Source organism: Rhinatrema bivittatum, chromosome 1 (genome assembly GCF_901001135.1).
Source record: "Rhinatrema bivittatum chromosome 1, aRhiBiv1.1, whole genome shotgun sequence".
In the NCBI taxonomy this organism is placed as follows: Eukaryota; Metazoa; Chordata; class Amphibia; order Gymnophiona; family Rhinatrematidae; genus Rhinatrema; species Rhinatrema bivittatum.
In genome coordinates, this window is record NC_042615.1 from 402,296,213 (window position 1) to 402,313,832 (window position 17,620).

Genomic DNA, 17,620 nt, shown 5'->3' on the forward strand with positions numbered 1-17,620 from the left:
GACTGAACAAGTTGACAGACATCAAACGATGGAGCTGTTACAATTCCTGGATGCTCCCAAGGAAATAACCTCCATCCCTATTCACCAGGTTCTTTTGGATTTTCTCAAAAAGAACCGGGAACACCCTGGTTCTGTTGCTCCAGTCAACAGAAAAGCTGATACCACTTATTTGGTCCAGTCACCCCCAGGTTTCTAGAAACCTCAGCTGGATCACCAATCTGTGGTTGTAGAATCTGCCCAAAAAAGGGCAAAAAGAGCAAAACCCCACTCTTCCTTTCCCCCAGGTAAGGAACAGAAATTCCTGGATGCCATTGGCCGGCTTTCTTCCAGGGATCAATGCTTATCTCTCGGATAGCCTCCTACCAGCTGTATATGACCTAGTACAACAGGGTCTTATTCAAGCAGATACAGGACTTTGCAGAGTCCCTGTCTCAGCAATTCCAGGAACAACTTCTATCCCTAGTACACAAGGGTTTTGAAGCAGGGAAGCATGAAATAAGATCCTCTTATGATATCTTTGACACCGCTTCCAGGGTATCTGCAACTGCTATTTCAGCAAGAAGATGGGCCTGGCTTAAGTCTTCGGACTTGTGCCCTGACGTACAAGACAGATTATCTGATCTGCCCTGCATAGGCGACAGTCTGTTTGGCAAACAGATTTAGCGGACGGTGGCGGAACTCAAGGACCATCATGAGACCCTTCGCCAGCTTTCTCTGATGCCCTCTAAGTATTCCTCCAAACAGCCTTTCAGGAAGGATACTAAAAAGTCATTCTTCCGTTCAAAGAAGTCCTATCCACCACAGTTTAGGACTCGTTCCACGAGGCCTTTCCAAAAGGCCCAGTATCATGAACCTCGTAAACAAAAGCCACAAGCAGCTCCTCAGCCGGGCCCTGCTTCTGGTTTTTGACTCCTGCATTGAGAGCAGCAGCCAGTTTCCACTGCCTCAGATACCAGTGGGAGGTCGATTGGGCCATTTCAACAGGTGGCACACAATCACCTCAGACCAGTGGGTCCTTGCCATAATCTCTCAAGGTTATCGCCTGAACTTTCTCTCCATTCCACCGGACTCCCCACCTCTACTGGCGTGGAGAACATCCACCACTCATTTACTCCTGGAGCAGGAGGTCTCCCCTCCTCCTCCAGTCCAGAGCAATAGAAACCAGTACCTACTCTCCAACAAGGCCTAGGATTCTATTCCCGGTACTTTCTAATCCCCAAAAGATCGTGCGGCGTTTGTCCAATCCTGGACCTATGTGCCCTCAACAAGTACCTCCAATGAGAAAAGTTCAAGATGGTAACCTTGGGTTCCCTCCTTCCTCTTCTGCAAAGAGGAAACTGGCTCTGCTCTCTCGATCTTCAAGATGCGTTCACGCACATTGCGATAAATCCATCTCCTTGCAGGTTCCTGAGATTTCTAGTAGGCCCCAAGCACTATCAATACTGAGTGCTCCCATTTGGCCTGACATCTGCACCACAAGTCTTCACCAAGTGCCTCGTAGTAGTAGCAGCAGCCTTCCTCAGGACTCAAGGTGTTCACGTCTACCCCTATCTAGACGATTGGTTGATCAGGGCTCCCACTCAGCAAGCTGCTCTGTTGTCCCTACGTCTTACTTTACACACACTGATTTCGCTAGGATTTTTAGTCAACTGCAAAATCCTGCTTAGTCCCATCTCAAAATCCTGCTTAGTCCCATGTGGTACATTCATAGGGGCAGACTTGGACACCTTTCAGGCAAAGGCTTTTCTGCCTCGACAGCAAGCTCTCACTCTCATCTCCCTCGCACACCAGCTACAGTCTCAGCAACGCACGACTGCACGCCACTTCCTCATCCTACTGGGAAACATGGCGTCTTCAGTACATGTTACCCCAATGGCCCGCTTGGCCATGAGAGTCATACAGTGGACTCTAAGGTCACAATGGACTCAGTCTGTCCAACCTCTATCAACCACTGTCCACATCACTGACTCACTCTGTCAGTCTCTAGCCTGATGGAAAAATCAGATCAATCTCCTCCAAGGCTTGCCCTTCCAGGCTCTAGACCCTCAAATAATTCTCCCCACCGATGCTTCCAACCACGGCTGAGGAGCTCATGTGGCTGATTTACAAACACAAGGAACTTGGTCTCCAGAGGAAGCCAAACGCCAAACCAATTTCCTGGAGCTTCGAGCAATCAGATATGCTCTCAGGGTATTTCAGGATCGCCTTTCCAATCAGGTCATCCTGATTCAGACGGACAACCAGGTGGCCATGTGGTACATCAACAAACAGGGAGGGACGGGCTCCTTCCTACTGTGTCAGGAAGCTGCGCAGATATGGGCGGAGGCCCTCTCCCATTCGATATACCTCAGGGCCACCTATTTGCCGGGAGTGGACAATGTGTTGACGGACAACCTAAGTCGCGCTTTCCATCCTGCACGAATGGTCCCTCAACCCCTCAGTAGCGGACGCAATATTCCAACTTTGGGGTCATCCTCGCATAGACTTCTTTGCGTCACCTCAAAACTGCAAGATAGAGAACTTTTGCTCTCTCACTCGCAGCCAACACTCACAGCCAAGAGATGCGTTCTCCCTCTCATGGGCAACCGGTCTCCTATATGCATTCCCTCCACTTCCACTTCTCTCGAAGACTCTTATGAAGTTACATCAGGACAAAGGATGCATGATCCTGATAGCACCTCACAGACCTCGCTAAGTGTGTGATCTTCGCTATCTCACATGGAAAGTGATTTTTCTTTTAGCAATCACATCTGCTCGCAGAGTTAGTGAGTTACAGGCCCTAGTTATCTATCCGTCTTACACTAAACTTCTGCAGGACCGGGCAGTACTCCGCACTCACCCTAAGTTCTACCTAAGGTAGTATCGGAGTTTCACATTAATCAATCCATTATACTACCTACCTTCTTTTCCAGGCCTCACTCCAATCCAGGAGAACAGGCTCTGCATACCCTTGACTGCAAACGGGCTCTAGCCTTCTATCTAGACCGTACAGCTGCCCACAGGAAAAGCACTGAATTGTCTCTTTCCATTCCATCAAATTGGGGCAGCTTGTGGGTAAGCAGACTCTTTCCTCCTGGTTAGCGGACTGCAAATCCTTTTGCTATCAGCAAGCAGGCATTCTGCTTCAAGACGTGTTAAAGCACACTCTATGAGGGCAATGGCGACTTCAGTAGCGCACCTACGCTCAGTGCCGCTTCCTGACATTTGTAGGGCTGTTACCTGGAGTTCTCTCCATACCTTTACAGCCCATTATTGCTTAGACAAGGCCGGAAGACAAGATTCCATCTTCGGCCAGGCTGTCTTGCACAACCTTTTTACAACTTGATGTACCAACACCCTTCCGCCTGCCCGTAGGGTTCAGGATACCCTCTACCAAATTCCACCCCAGTTCTTGTGCCTATTGCACATCTTGGGTACATTTGGTGCATTTCTCGGATATCCTCAGCTCGGTACTCACCCATATGTGAGGACTACCATCCTGCTTGTCCTGTGAGAAAGCAAATGTTGCTTACCTGTAACAGGTGTTCTCACAGGACAGCAGGATTTTAGTCCTCACGAAACCCGCCCGCCGCTCCGCGGTGTTGGGTTCGTTACGTTTTCTTATTTTGTTTTTTCGGCACTTCCTGTAGCTTTAAACAAGACTGAAAAGGGACCCCTGCTGGCTGCAGGTTTAGTGCCATGCTGGGCATGCCCAGTAGGTGCCAGTCAAAGTTCTAGAAACTGAGAAAAGTGTTCCGTCATTGGGCTCCATCCTGTGATATCACCCATACGTGAGGACTAACATCCTGCTGTCCTGTGAGAACACCTGTTACAGGTAAGCAACATTTGCTTTATCTGCAAGAAATATAGGAGCAAATGCGCTCATTAGACATTTAGTGGTCACCTACCTGAATTTTAATATTACATGCTGCTTAGCACATATCCCAGGTTCTGAGAATATCGCCGATCCTCCTTCCTGCTTTAAGTGGGAATCTTTCAAGTGCCTCGCTCTGGAGGCAGAACCCAAGGAGTTATGGCAGCTTGGCCCTCCAGGGTTTGGGAGCTGATCTTGGGTTCCTTGGCAGAGAACACAAGGAAGAGCTATTGGTTAGCATTGTCTGATTTTCTTGCAGATGATGGCAGGTCAGGGGTCTGTCCCAAAACACTACACAGTTTGATGCAATACATCTTGCATTGTAAACACCGGGGCATTGCCAAATCCTCGGTGAATACCCGCTTGGCTGGCTTATCATTCTTTTCAAGGTCTCTGGGTTTCCCCAGCCTCTTTACCCAATTTCCAGTCAAAAGACTCATGATGGGCTGGGCCAGGGAGAAGGGCAGATCCCGGGACATGAGACAACGCAGCTCCTTGACTCTCTTATTTGAGGTGTTGGATGTTGTTTGTTTTGATAGTTTTGAAGTCAGCCTTTTTCGCTGCTCATTTTACATTGCATTTTATGCGGTGCTCCAGGTGAGTGAGTTGGCAGCTCAGTCAGTTTCTAGACCAGGTATAGCTTGTATACAGCTGAATGATGTAACTTTAGGGGGTGACAAGTTAGTTTTTACCTTCTGGAGATCCAAAATAGATCAGAGTGTTAAGGGTTCTAACATAGTTTTGCAGAGATGGGCTGGGTAAAGTACTTGTCTAATTCATTGCACAAGTCTTTACTTAGGGCTGGCAGCTTTTGATACATGCCAATAGCAGTCCGTTGATTCGATTCCAGTTCGGGAAGGTACTCAGGCTGGCACTGCGGGCAATTGGACTTCTGTGGATGTTTAGAATACACATTCCTTCTGGATTGGTGCGGTCAACACGGCTGCAGAGCTTGGCTTGCACCCGGCAGCAGTAATGTCTGTAGGTAGATGGTGATCAAAGAAGGTCAAGCTGTATGTGAGACCAAAAGAATATTTCCTGCCTCAATAATTAATAATCATAATTAATATGATTTCTCTGTTCTATGTCCGACTGCCCAAATGCGCTTCGTCTGGTAATAGGGCATTCATATGTGCAATGGGCACTTAAGTGAGTCAGTGGCCGTTCATTAAGCGAGTACCAGGGTATTGCATCACACCGTTTGATGATGATTTGGAAAGGCATACTGTGAATGAGGTGGGTCCAACTGATGCCAGCTATACTGCATTTAAGCAAAGTTTTCTCGTCCCCCCCCCTTTGCAAAGATTATCCATCTAGGGCAGTGGTCCCCAACCCTGTCCTGGGGGCCTACCAGCCATTCGGGTTTTCAGGATATCCATAATGAACATGCATGAGAGAGAATTTGCATGTTATGGAGGCAGTGCATGCAAATTTTCGCTCATGCATATTCATTGTGTTTATCCTGAAAACCCGACTGGCCGGTGGGCCCCCAGGACAGGGTTGGGGACCACTGATCTAGGGGACAATGATTTGGCAACAACACCCAGCATGGAGCTGATTGAAAAAATTCAGAGATCTTACTGAGATTTCTGGATGTTTTTCTCACTGTCATCATATGGTCCTGCATCATCCCCAGATGGGTTTGGCGAGGATAACAGTCACATCAGGCAGTAGAGAGAGTTAGGAGAAAAATCAATAGATGTATGTGCAGATTCATGCCCACAATTCAGGGGCTGCATATTCAACATGAATTGTTAGATGAGAGCCTAGGGTTGTTTAAGCCAGACAGGGTGCATTTGTTGGACATAGGTTGGGATATTTTTAATGGTGATTTGCAGAATTTGTTGGAAGTGCTGCATGACAGATTTGGCCGCAGCGACTAAGGTGGGGGTTCCCCTGGCAAATGGGATGCATTACCAGGCGAAAATGACTTGGTGACGAGTGAATTTAACAGGGCCCCTGAACTTCCCATTTACTCTTACTGAAGGACAGTTGCCCGTGGGGGAGGGCATGGGGGGCTAAGGATGTCATGGCCAGCGGCCCACTAGATGAGCCCTGGTGCTTCAGCAGTGACCAAGGGAGAAGAAAGGCGGCATATCATGAGCAGCGCTTAGCTGAGGTCAGGTGACTTCTACGGTCAAGACCTCAGCCTGCCAGCGACCCCCGTCAATGCATTTGGCTTCTATGGCCGGTTTTGTATGGGTTGCCAACGGCTTGTTGGCTTATTGGGTGCTGGTTGCTTGGGGAGAGATTTCAATGATATGTTAATATGTAAGGCAGGATGATCTATGTATTAGTTCTGTTATAATTGGATTGCTAATTTGTTTAATGTATTGCTATGATGCTGCGGCCATAATCTGCCATCAAACATCGTTTGAACTCTCTCTTGTGTGATGGTCTTTTTTTTTTATATTTATTTATTGATTTTTCAAAAATTTTACAAAGCCATATACTTTGCACAGAACCAAATAAATTTAAAACATTGAAACAATTTCTTTACAGAAAGCATTCATCATTACCTAGACCACTTAACTCTGGGAGTCGGGAGTAGAAGACAAGTAATACAAAATGAAGCTTTTCTAGAAGGAAAACATAAAAGGAAAAGCATTACATTTTCCAACCCAATTTTTCTTATTCCAGAGTTATGGGACTCACTTGAGGTGAGGAGGAAAGGAGCATCCTTTTACGAGAATCTATAAACATTTTTAATTGTTCGGGGAAAAAATATATATAAACTTCATTATTTAATTTCAAGATACATTTACATGGGAACTTCAGTTGAAATGTTGCTCCCAGTGATTGGGCTTCCTGTCGTAAAGACAAGAAGCCTTTCCTCTTCTCCTGCGTTGCTTTAGCTAGGTCAGGAAATATCTGTGGAAATTTACCCTTAAATTCTGAAAATAGCTACGCATTACATTACTGAGGTCTAGTTCATACACAAATGATACTAATAGGGTGGCTCTCCACAATTTCAGTTGTGGAGGATTCCAGAAACTGAGTTAAATTTTGCAAATCCAGTTGCTGATGTTGATCACTTCCTCTCACATTTCAAAACGGGAGAAAGTACACCCTATTAAATGATGGTAACTTATCTAGTGGTATTTTCAGTACCTCAGTTAAATATCTCTTTAATGTCACCCTGGGCTGCTCACCAATAACTTTAAAGTTCAAAAGTCTGAGATTGAAACGTCTCAGTCTATTTTTCATAAACTCAATCTTTTTATTTAACACTAGTTGTTCTTGTATTATATTTGATTGTACTTCCAGCCCTTTTTTTGCGCCATCTTCGAGTCCTTGAATACGAATTTTTTGCTCTTCTAGTTTGGTGTTACAGTCTTGAGCAAGAATATCTATTTTTTTGTGTACTGGCAGCAATTTGCTGGGAATATTTTTGTACTGTTGACCCAAGCTGTTGGTTTAATATAGGGATTCTCTGTTACAGTTAATTGACACCCCACCTTGTACTGCAGGAACCATATCCTCCTTATTTGTCGCTAGATTTTAACTTGCAGGCTCCCTGGTTGTTCCCTCTGCATTGCTAACAGAGCTCACTGGCTCATTAGAAGGCAAAACCACTTCTGGGATTTCCTGCAAAGTTGTCGACAAAAGTTTTCTCAGGACAGGGGTACTCAATGTGACCTCCCCAGATGAGGTGGAGGCTCCTTCTCCAGTCCACCCCCTCAATGTGTGGATTTCTGTGTACAGCGGAATTGTACGCTGCCTGGAGGGATCGTTGGAGTTGAGGGATAAACTCTAACTTTCCCTTTCCCTTTTGAGGGCATATCTTATCAGAACAGTGATTAATAAGAGCTTACCCAGAGCAGAGCAGTCACAGGAACACGCAGCTTTTTATGTCTCCTCCCCCTCCAGTGTTGAGAGAGCCTGCTTAGAAAGATGTCAATCCTTTATCTTGCCCACTGTTATTTTCCGACTATCTTGTCAGTTTTTTTGGGGGAAAGCCACGCGCCGGCGGCGACTGCGCGCCGCTGTAGGGCGTTTAGGCCCCTCTGTTAGTCCCCGGGTGATGACGTCAGAGGTGGGGTCGGCGACCTGGGCTCCGGCGAAGCGAAATTCAAATTTCCTAGCATGTAGTTGATGGACTCAGGACCAATGGGTATTGTGCTCTCCTGATAGCAGATGGGAGACGGAGTCAGATTTCAAAGCTGCCGTCAGCCATTATTATAATCCGACTTCAAGACTATCTGCTGTGATGATGTTTATCTAACCTTTTTTCACGATTACTGTAAACCATTCTGATGGCGAAACCGAATGACGGTATACAAAACACGTTAAATAAATAATTATACCCGTGGAGCATGCTCAGCTCTTCAGTATTTCTCCGTCTCCATAGCAGATGGGGACACTATCCCAATTGAGAATAAGTGTACAAGAAAGAAGAAAAAAAAGAAGAAAATTTACCTTTAAGAAGAGAACCCTGCTTCTCCTGCGGTGAAGCCTAAGGGTCCCTCCCCCAGTTGAGATTTTCCTGAGGTGATTCAATATCCCTCAGAGGTGAGCCTCGGTCCGCCGGCCAATTCCTGGCATCAACCTAGCCCCCAGAGTGGCTGAGAAGCAGCGGGTGCAGATTCGAGCGTGGCAGTGAAGGTTCTTCCCTCTCCCCCCGCAGCTGGAGACTGCCCGGCACGCGACCGGTAAGTGCCGAGACTAGGTAAGGAAGAAATCTTTACTTTCAAGTCTCCGGTCTCCAAGGCTTGAATAGCCATACCGTCTTTCCTCTGACAAGATTTAAATCGGGTTGAGCAGCCATCCGTTGGCTAGGCCCCGATTCGGTGCGAGGGTCCGCACACGTGGAGACCCTCCGGGGGGCCGCCATCTTACTGTTGGGGTCGTCGGCACCATTTTACCCCCTCGACCAAAGGTATGTGCGGCGCCAGCCGGAGGCTCGAAGCGCCTAACTTGAGCGCGCCCGTAAGCTTATGCGCTCAACTACGGATTGAGCACACAGCGGCGGGCACTTCTAGGTTGTGCGCACAGCGGCGCGCACAACTGCACGCATAATCGTGACGCACGCAAAAGTCCATTGCCACACGCATAACTTGTGCGCACTTCGCATATCTCGGGTGCACAACTAAGGGCATCCGGATGCATATCTCTGCGCTCTGCAAACAATGGCACCGCCATTCAAGAGAGCCAAGGGACCCTTTTTCTGCCCATCCTGCCACTTAAGAGCTGCGCAGCCTGAATTGGAATCCCTCATGTGCCAGCAGCGTGAGCAGAATCAAGGGGAATCGCTTGCAGAACCAAAACAAGATCCCCTATAGTCAGGAGAGGGATCCGGAACCACTGAGGATGGCACCCCAGACCTAAATCTTTCCAACCTGGTGCCCCCACAGGAAAGCTCCTCTGGAGCCACCACTACTACCTCTCCTGGGATTAATATGAACCCGGAACCTTCTCCTGGGTGGAATTTTTTAAAGGGCTGCAAACCTTTGCCCAGGCACATCCAACCCCTCCAGCTCACCTGGCTCCAACCCTACCGGAAGCACCAGTCCTTCCAGGCACCTCCTGAGTTCCTCAAGACATTCCTATACTACCCAGGAACCCCCCTGATGTGGACCCACACACCTCAGAGGAGGAAACAGACTCCCTGGAAGAGGGGGAAATCCCCCCAGGGATTGAGCCATACCGGACCATTCTTCCACAATGACGAATTAACAGCCCTTGTGTCCCAAACTATGAAGACACTGGGCCTCCCAGACACAGAAACAACATCGAAACCAAAGATGACCCCAATGTTGGTGTACCTCCATAAAGCCTCATGCTATTTTCCTATGTTGGAACCCATCAAGGAACTGATTGACCTGGAATGGAATTCTCCAGAGGCCAGCTTCAAAGGAGGGTGGGCAATGGAATCCCTGTACCCACTGGAACCCACAGCAAAGGAACTTCTACGTTTCCCTAAAGTGGACGTCATGATCTGTGCTGTCTCAAAAAGCACTACAATCCTGGTGGAGGGAGGAGCGGCACTGAAGGATGCCCAAGACAGAAGGCTGGAAGCCATCCTTAAGCAGTCCTTTGAAGACTCAGCAATGACGCTACAAATTGCCTCCTGCTGCTCATTGGTGGCACACTCCTGCTTGATCCTCTCCAGAGACGCTACCATGCCCGGAGAAGCTATAGAAACTACGGTCTCCTTCCTGACCAATGCTACCGCAGACCTTGTGCGCACATCATCCAGAGGTGTCGCCGCAGCAGTGGCAGCCAGAAGACAACTATGGCTTCAAAATTGGTCGGCTGAAGGGACCTCCAAGGCGAACCTCACAAAGATGCCTTTTAAAGGAACTCTCTTTTGTTCGGGAGCGAACTGGAGAAGTTAGCCAATAAATGGTGCGAATCCCCAGTACCCCGATTACCTGTATACAGGAACAAAAGAACATATCAGCGCCCCTCTCCCAGAAGAACCAAAGGTAGAGGATTGCAGCGCTTTAAGCCTTACAAGAACACACAGTCTCAAGCACCCTGTCCTTCAGGAAGGTCTCAGTCCTTTCAGAAAACGCACATTAAGAGAGGAGCAAGCTAAGGGCAGGCCCCGGCCGTACCCCACAATGAGAAGACGCAGACCAATCCACAGGAAAAAGACATAGGGGGAAGGCTTGCCCTCTTCTACCAAAGATGGGTCGAGATAACATCAGACAAGTGGGTCCTAACTATCATTCGAGAGGGTTACTCTCTGGAATTCCAGAGCATTCCCCCCTACAAATTTATGAGATCACCTTGCCACTCCCACTCCAAGAGACTGGCAGTGGAGAACTCACTAGCAAGACTATTCAGCCTGTAGGCAATAGTTCTGGTGCCCAAGCTTCAACAAAATACTGGCCATTATTCCATCTATTTTATCGTCCCCAAGAAAGAAGGAACATTCTGGCCCATTTTGGACCTCAAGACCGTCAACCATTACCTGAGGGTTCCACACTTCCGCATGGAAACTCTGTGCTCTGTGATAATGGCGGTACAACTGGGAGAATTCTTAACCTCCCTGGATCTATCCGAAGCCTACCTTCACATCCCGGTCCTCAGAACCACCAGCGCTACCCTTCGGACTAGCTACCGCTCCCAGAACCTTTACCAAAATCATGGTGGTAGTGGCGGCAGAACTGAGGAAAGAAGGAGTCCTGATACATCCTTACTTGGACGATTGGCTGATCAGGGCAAAGTCTCCAGAGGAGAGTCGCCACGTGACCACCAGGGTCACGAACCTATTACAAGAACGCAGATAGGTCGTAAACACAGCCAAGAGCTGCCTACAGCCTTCCCAGACCCTGGAATACCTGGGAGTCCAGTTCGATACCAAACAGAACAAGGTCTTCCTCCCCCTCCTAAGGAGAAGGAAACTGGGTCACCTACAAAACCTGTTGAACTCGGCTCGCCCCAAGGTATGGGACTACCTTCAAGTCCTCGGCCTCAAGACGTCAACTCTAGAAGTTGTTCCATGGGCAAGGGCTCATATGCGACCGCTACAACGCTCCCTACTATCACGAAGGAATCCAGTGTCCCAGAACTATTCAATTCGACGCCAGCTACCGACAGAGATTAGGCATCAGCTGCAATGGTGGCTACAGGAAGAGCACCTGAGCAGAGGCGTAAACCTATCCCCACCGAACTGGATCTTGCTTACCATGGATGCGAGACTACGAGGATGGGATGCCCACTGTCAGGAACTGACAGCCCAGGGACAATGTGTTGCGTTCGTGCCTCTTCTCGCCCCTTGCTCCACCCTCTCTACCTTGGGAGCAACTCCCTTCGGCTCTGATGGACAGATGCAGCCACGACTTCTCCCTGCGTCTTGGTCCCGGTGTCCCCGGGCTGGCTTGACGCTACGGATCCGCCATGTTCCTGATGACATAAGGGCACGCGCGAGTTCCAGACTTTGTACCAGGAAGGGCGCGAACCTCGGGGGCGTCCTCCCCGTAATGACATCATCCATTTTCACTTTAAAAGGTCTTTGTTTGCTAACCACTAACGAGTTAGCAAGGAACTCCAACAGGACTTGCTTTGGCAGTCCACGATACTTGCAACAACGATCCGAGTCAGCGAGGAGAATCCTTCTCCACTGCTCGGCCTTTTCAAACGTACCAGGAGTACCCACTCTACGGGGGCTCCGCTCTCTCTTCTTGATTTCAGATTGCCAAGATGGGATCCGGTACTCGCTCCTTGAGGGCCTATGTCCCTGAATACTCAGAAGACTCATTGCCTGGAAGCGATCGCAGACGTGAACACAGTGAGTTCTATTGTAGATAGGAATCGGTACTCGCTCCACGAGGGCCTACATTCCTATAGCTCTGAAGTCTCCCTTCCTTCCAAGACGTTATCGCAGGTACAGAGATCGACAGTTATATTGGCAAGATTGCAGATAGGAACCGGTACTCGCTCCTCGAGGGCCCATGTTCCTAGAATCCTTTACAGACTCTCTTCTACTCTAGAAGCCATTTCATATACAGCTATTGTGAGTTCTTATTTCAGACTGTTTAGAGGAATCAGTGCTCGCCTACGGCTCCTGTTCCTGAATATACTGAAGATTCTCTGTGGCATAAGAGACCATTGCAGACATCTACTGTTGTGAGTGTACCATCTTGTATCCAGTATACTCTGTCTACTCACTACTTCTAGTCTCTCGCTACAGCTCCAGCGACCCAGAGATTATATTCCAGTATCAGAAGGACTTCAGTCCTGCCAGACACATATACTCACTACTGCCAACACTGATGGTCCAGCTTCCAGCGTAATAAAGAACTATTTGTGGTTTTTTTTCATATTCTAGCCTAGCCGGTGGTTCCTCTCAGGATCTCCTCCTGAGGACACTGTCATCTGCCATCGGCCCAGGGATTCACCATTTCCTCAAGTGGGTCATTCCTTACCCTACTATCACTCTGTGGGAGCCAACCACTACCGACCACTAACACCTATTACGGAAGTATTATATAGATAGCTACCTTCTCTTTTATGGGACTTGCCAGCAGCCTATATATAACAGATTGCTACTCTGTAGCGGAAGCATGATAGATTGCTATCTCAGTAGTGAAGTACAATAAACCTATTGTTAGCTCCTCTCCTCAGAAGAGTATCATTGAACAGATTGCTAACTCCTCTTCCCTGGGGATTTGATCCATAACAGATGCTACCCTCCTTCCCTTACAGGAGCATCTAACAGCAGTTCGCTAACACAGATTACTAACTCTGCCCTCCGTGCAGGGTAAGCACTACAGATAGCTAACTCCTCCCCCCTGGAGGAGCAGATCATGACAGATTGCTACTCCTCCCCCTTTCAGGAGAAAAGCAGAACAGATTGCTAACTCCACCTTCTTGGCAGGGTGAGCGACAGCAGATTGCTAACTCCTCCCCTCTGGAGGAGGAGAGCATAACACAATGGAACAAAGAAGAGGGCGGGCTGGAACATAACCGCCTAGAAGCTCGAGAGGTCAGACTAGCCTGCCTGCGATTCAACCACAGACTCCGAGGCGAATCGGTCAGAGTCATGTCGGACAAAGCAACAACTGTTGCCTACATCAACCGCCTTGGAGCAACCAAGAGCCAGCAGATGTCTCTGGAAATAGACCCCTCATGGAGTAGGCAGAAAAAAACCTGAATTGTGGTTAGTGCAGTTAGTATAGCGGTGTTTAAAAAAGGATTGGATAAGTTCTTGGAAGAGAAGTCCATTACCTGCTATTAAGTTCACTTAGAGAATAGCCACTGCCATTAGCAATGGTAACATGGAATAGACTTAGTTTTTGGGTACTTGCCAGGTTCTTATGGCCTGGATTGGCCACTGTTGGAAACAGGATGCTGGGCTTGATGGACCCTTGGTCTGACCCAGTATGGCATTTTCTTATGTTCTTATGTTCCCACGTCGAGGGAAAGGACAGCATATCAGCAGACTACCTCAGCAGAGAGAGTCTAGACCCAGGAGAATGGTCATTGGCGGACGCAGCCTTCCAGCTGATAGTAAATTGATGGGGTCCCCCAGCCATGGACTTACTATCAACTCATCGCAATGCCAAGGCCCACAGATTCTTCAGCCGCAGACGAGAACATCAATCTCAGGTAATCAACGCTTTCGTCCAGGAATGGCCAGAGGAAGCCCTACTGTATACCTTCCCACCCTGGCCACTTCTGGGCAGGATCCATCTGCAAGATAGAGCACCTCAGGGGACTAGTTCTAATAGTCGCCCCGGATTGGCCAAGAAGACCATGGTACGCGGACATGCAAAGACTTCTGGCGGGGAACCCTCTGCATCTGCCGTCACACAAGGACCTGCTTCAGCAGAGACCGATCTCACACGAAGACCCGGCTCGATTCTCACTTATGGTATGGCCCTTGAGAGGACTAACCTAAAGAAGCACGGCTATTCAAAAGCCATGATTGACACCCTGCTCCGGGCACGCCTGTTCTCCACATCTGTCTGGAGAGTGTTTGAAGCCTGGTGTGAATACCATGGTCTCCTCCCGAGGACAACCAATATTCCCTCGATCCTGGAATTTCTACAGGATGGCATGAAGAAAGGGTTGTCTCTTAACTCCCTAAAGGTCCAGTTCGCAGCCCTGAACTGCTTCAGGTCCGAGATGAATGGTATCAGACTATCAACTCATCCTGATGTGTCTCGCTTTCTGAAAAGAGTTAAACAACTCAGGCCACCACTAAGGTGGCCAGTACCTCTATGGAATCTCAACCTAACACTAGACTTCCTAGCAGGGGAGTCATTCAGACCAACAAGCGGCTTGTCTCTATGCCTCTTGACCTTGAAGACAGCTTTTCTGATCGCAATATGCTCAGCGCGGCGCATCTCTGAACTTCAAGCATTATCCTGTCGGGAACTGTTCCTCAGGTTCACCCTGGGCACCATACAGCTACAGCTATCCTTCCTTCCGAAAGTGGTTTCCCAGTTCCATATGAACCAGACGATATCCTTACCATCACCAGATGATCACAGGGATTCAGAAGGCTCAAGCCTCCCTTGCCACCTGAACGTCGGCAGAATCCTAGTTCGATACCTGCAAAGAACGGAACCTCTTCGCAAAACCGATCACCTGCTCGTTCTTCACAGCGGGAAAAAACAAGGGGAAGCGGCATCGCGGGCAACCGTAGCCTGCTGGATCAAAGAATTAATCCATGCAGCCTACATAGAGGCAGGAAAACCACCACCTCTACAGACTAAGGTGCATTCTACAAGGGCCCAAGCAGTCTCCTGGGTCGAAACCAAGCTGATTTCGCCAGCCGAGATCTGTCGGGTGGCGACATGGTCCTCCCTACACATCTCCAGGTTCTACCACCTGGATGTTCAGGCCCGGGAGGAGACAGCATTCGCAAAGGCAGCACTAAGTGGGCCAAGGACAGCCTCCCACCCTGTAGAGGAGTAGCTTTTGTACATCCCATTGGTCCTGAGTCCATCTGGCTACACGCTAGGAAATGGAGAAATTACTTACCTGATAATTTCGTTTTCCTTAGTGTAGACTGATGGATTTAGCATCCCGCTCACGGCTGTCCCAGAAATAGAGAACCTCGGATACAAATATCGAGACTGAGCAAACACAGGAAAGCCAAGATCTACCCCTAGTTTAAGACACCTGCAATTACCAAGGTGTCGAAGTTTATTGTTTCAGTGCACTGGGGGTCTCCAGATCCAAAAGTTTTTATATATATAAATCAGTTAAACCAGTTGAATGGTTAATCAAGTAGTAAGCAACATATATCCACACTGGCTTTTCGAAGAGAATACTGAAGAGCTGAGCATGCTCCACGGGTTTATGTAGGCTGACGTCAGCTTTGAAATCTGACTCCATCTCCCATCTGTTATCAGGAGAGCACTGTACCCATTGGTCCTGAGTCCATCTGTCTACACTAAGGAAAACAAAATTATCAGGTAAGTAATTTCTCCATTTGCTCCCAGCTACAGGTTCGAGCACCTCCTTCCATCACTCTCTCTCTCTCACCTCCCAGGCTCTTATTTCGCCACTGTAGGGCCGTTTATGTAGGCCCCTCTGTTAGTCCCCGGGTGATGACGTCGGAGTCGGGATCAGGGAATCGGCGTCCGGGGCTCCATCAAAGAGAAATTCAAATTTGCTCCTAGCTACAGGTTCAAGCACCTCCTTCCACCACCTCCCAGGCTCCGTGTGATGGTCTTAATTTTAAGGGGAGGTAATTGGAGAGGTGGTTGCAAGGGGGAAGGGAGAGGGGGTTGGGGTAGGAGGCAAGGGCGAAGGGCCTAACCCCTCCCATATTGAGCCAGTTTTTAAAAAGGCCTCAAGGGATTATCCAGGAAACTATACAGATTGATGAGCCTGACTTCACTGCCTGGAAAAACCATATAAACTATTCAAAGAACATAATTACAGAGCCTATTGAGCCAACATGGAGGTGTTGTTTATTTGAAAGGGTTAATAAAGATGAGGAAAATGGTGAGCCAAGGAAAATAGTGTGTCTGGATTTTCAGAAGGCATTTGACAAAGACTCTCATGAGAGACTACAGAGCAAATTTAAAAGGCATGGGATTGGAGGCAATATCCTATTGTGAATTATAAACTGGTTAAAAGACGGAAAACATTGGACTAAATGGTCAATTTTCTCAGTGGATGAAGATAACAGTGGAGTTTACTGATCTATTTTGGAATCAGTGCATTTAAACATATTTATAAATGATTTGTAAAATGGAGCTACGAGTGATGTGATCAAAATTGCAGACACAATTATTACAGTTTAAATCACAAACGGGCCGATACAGTAAAGTCTCCCGGCGCGCGCACAGGCCACTCTCCTGTGCACGTGATTCTCTATTCAAATGAGGCCCGGCGGTAAAAACAGGCAAAAGGAGGCGCTAGGGACACTAGCGCTTCCCTAGCACCTCCTTTTGGACCGGAGCGGCGGCTGTCAGCGAGTTTGACAGCCGACGCTCAATTTTGCTGGCGTCAGTTCTCGAGCCTGCTGACAGCCACGGGCTCAGAAACCAGACGCTGGCAACATTGAGCGTCTGGTTTTCGACCCGACAGCCGCGGGCCGACTTCAAATTTTTTTTTTTTTACTTTTGGAAACGTTCGGGATCTCCGACTTAATATCGCCATGATATTAAGTTGGAGGGTGCCCAAAAAAGCAGCTTGGCTGCACATTTTGTTTTCTGAATCGCGCGGGAATACCTAATATGGCCATCAATGCATTTGCATGTTCCGGGCGCTATTAGGTTCGGAGGGTTGGGCGCGCGTTTTCGGCCCGTTACTAATTAAGGGGTAACGCTAGCGTGTCGAAAACGCGCGTCCAATGGCGGGTTAACAGTGTGCTCCGAGTGTTATGTTCCATATTAGGAGTTCCATATTAGGAGTTGATAGCCAGGAGAAGAATCAGCATCATCATGGACAATACATGTTGAAATTCTGGGCTTGCTGTGTGATGGCTGTCAAAAAAGCCAACTTGTTGTTAGGAATTATTAGAAAGGGAATGGCAAATATTATACCTCTGTATTATTCCACTGTGTGACTGCACCAAGAGTACTCAATTCTGATTGCATCTCAAAAAAGATTTAGCAGAAATTCAAACTCTATAGAGAAGGGCAAACAAAATGATAAAGGGGATGAAATTGTTCTCCTAAGAAGAAAGGCTAGGGCTCTTCAGCTTGGAAGAAGATATGACAAAGAGGAGATATGATCTTGATCTATAAAATTATGCTGGTAAATGTGAATCGCTTGTTTACTCTTTCAAAAAATACAAAGACTAGGTATACTCTATGAGGTTACTAAATAGCACGTTTAAAACAATTTAGAGAA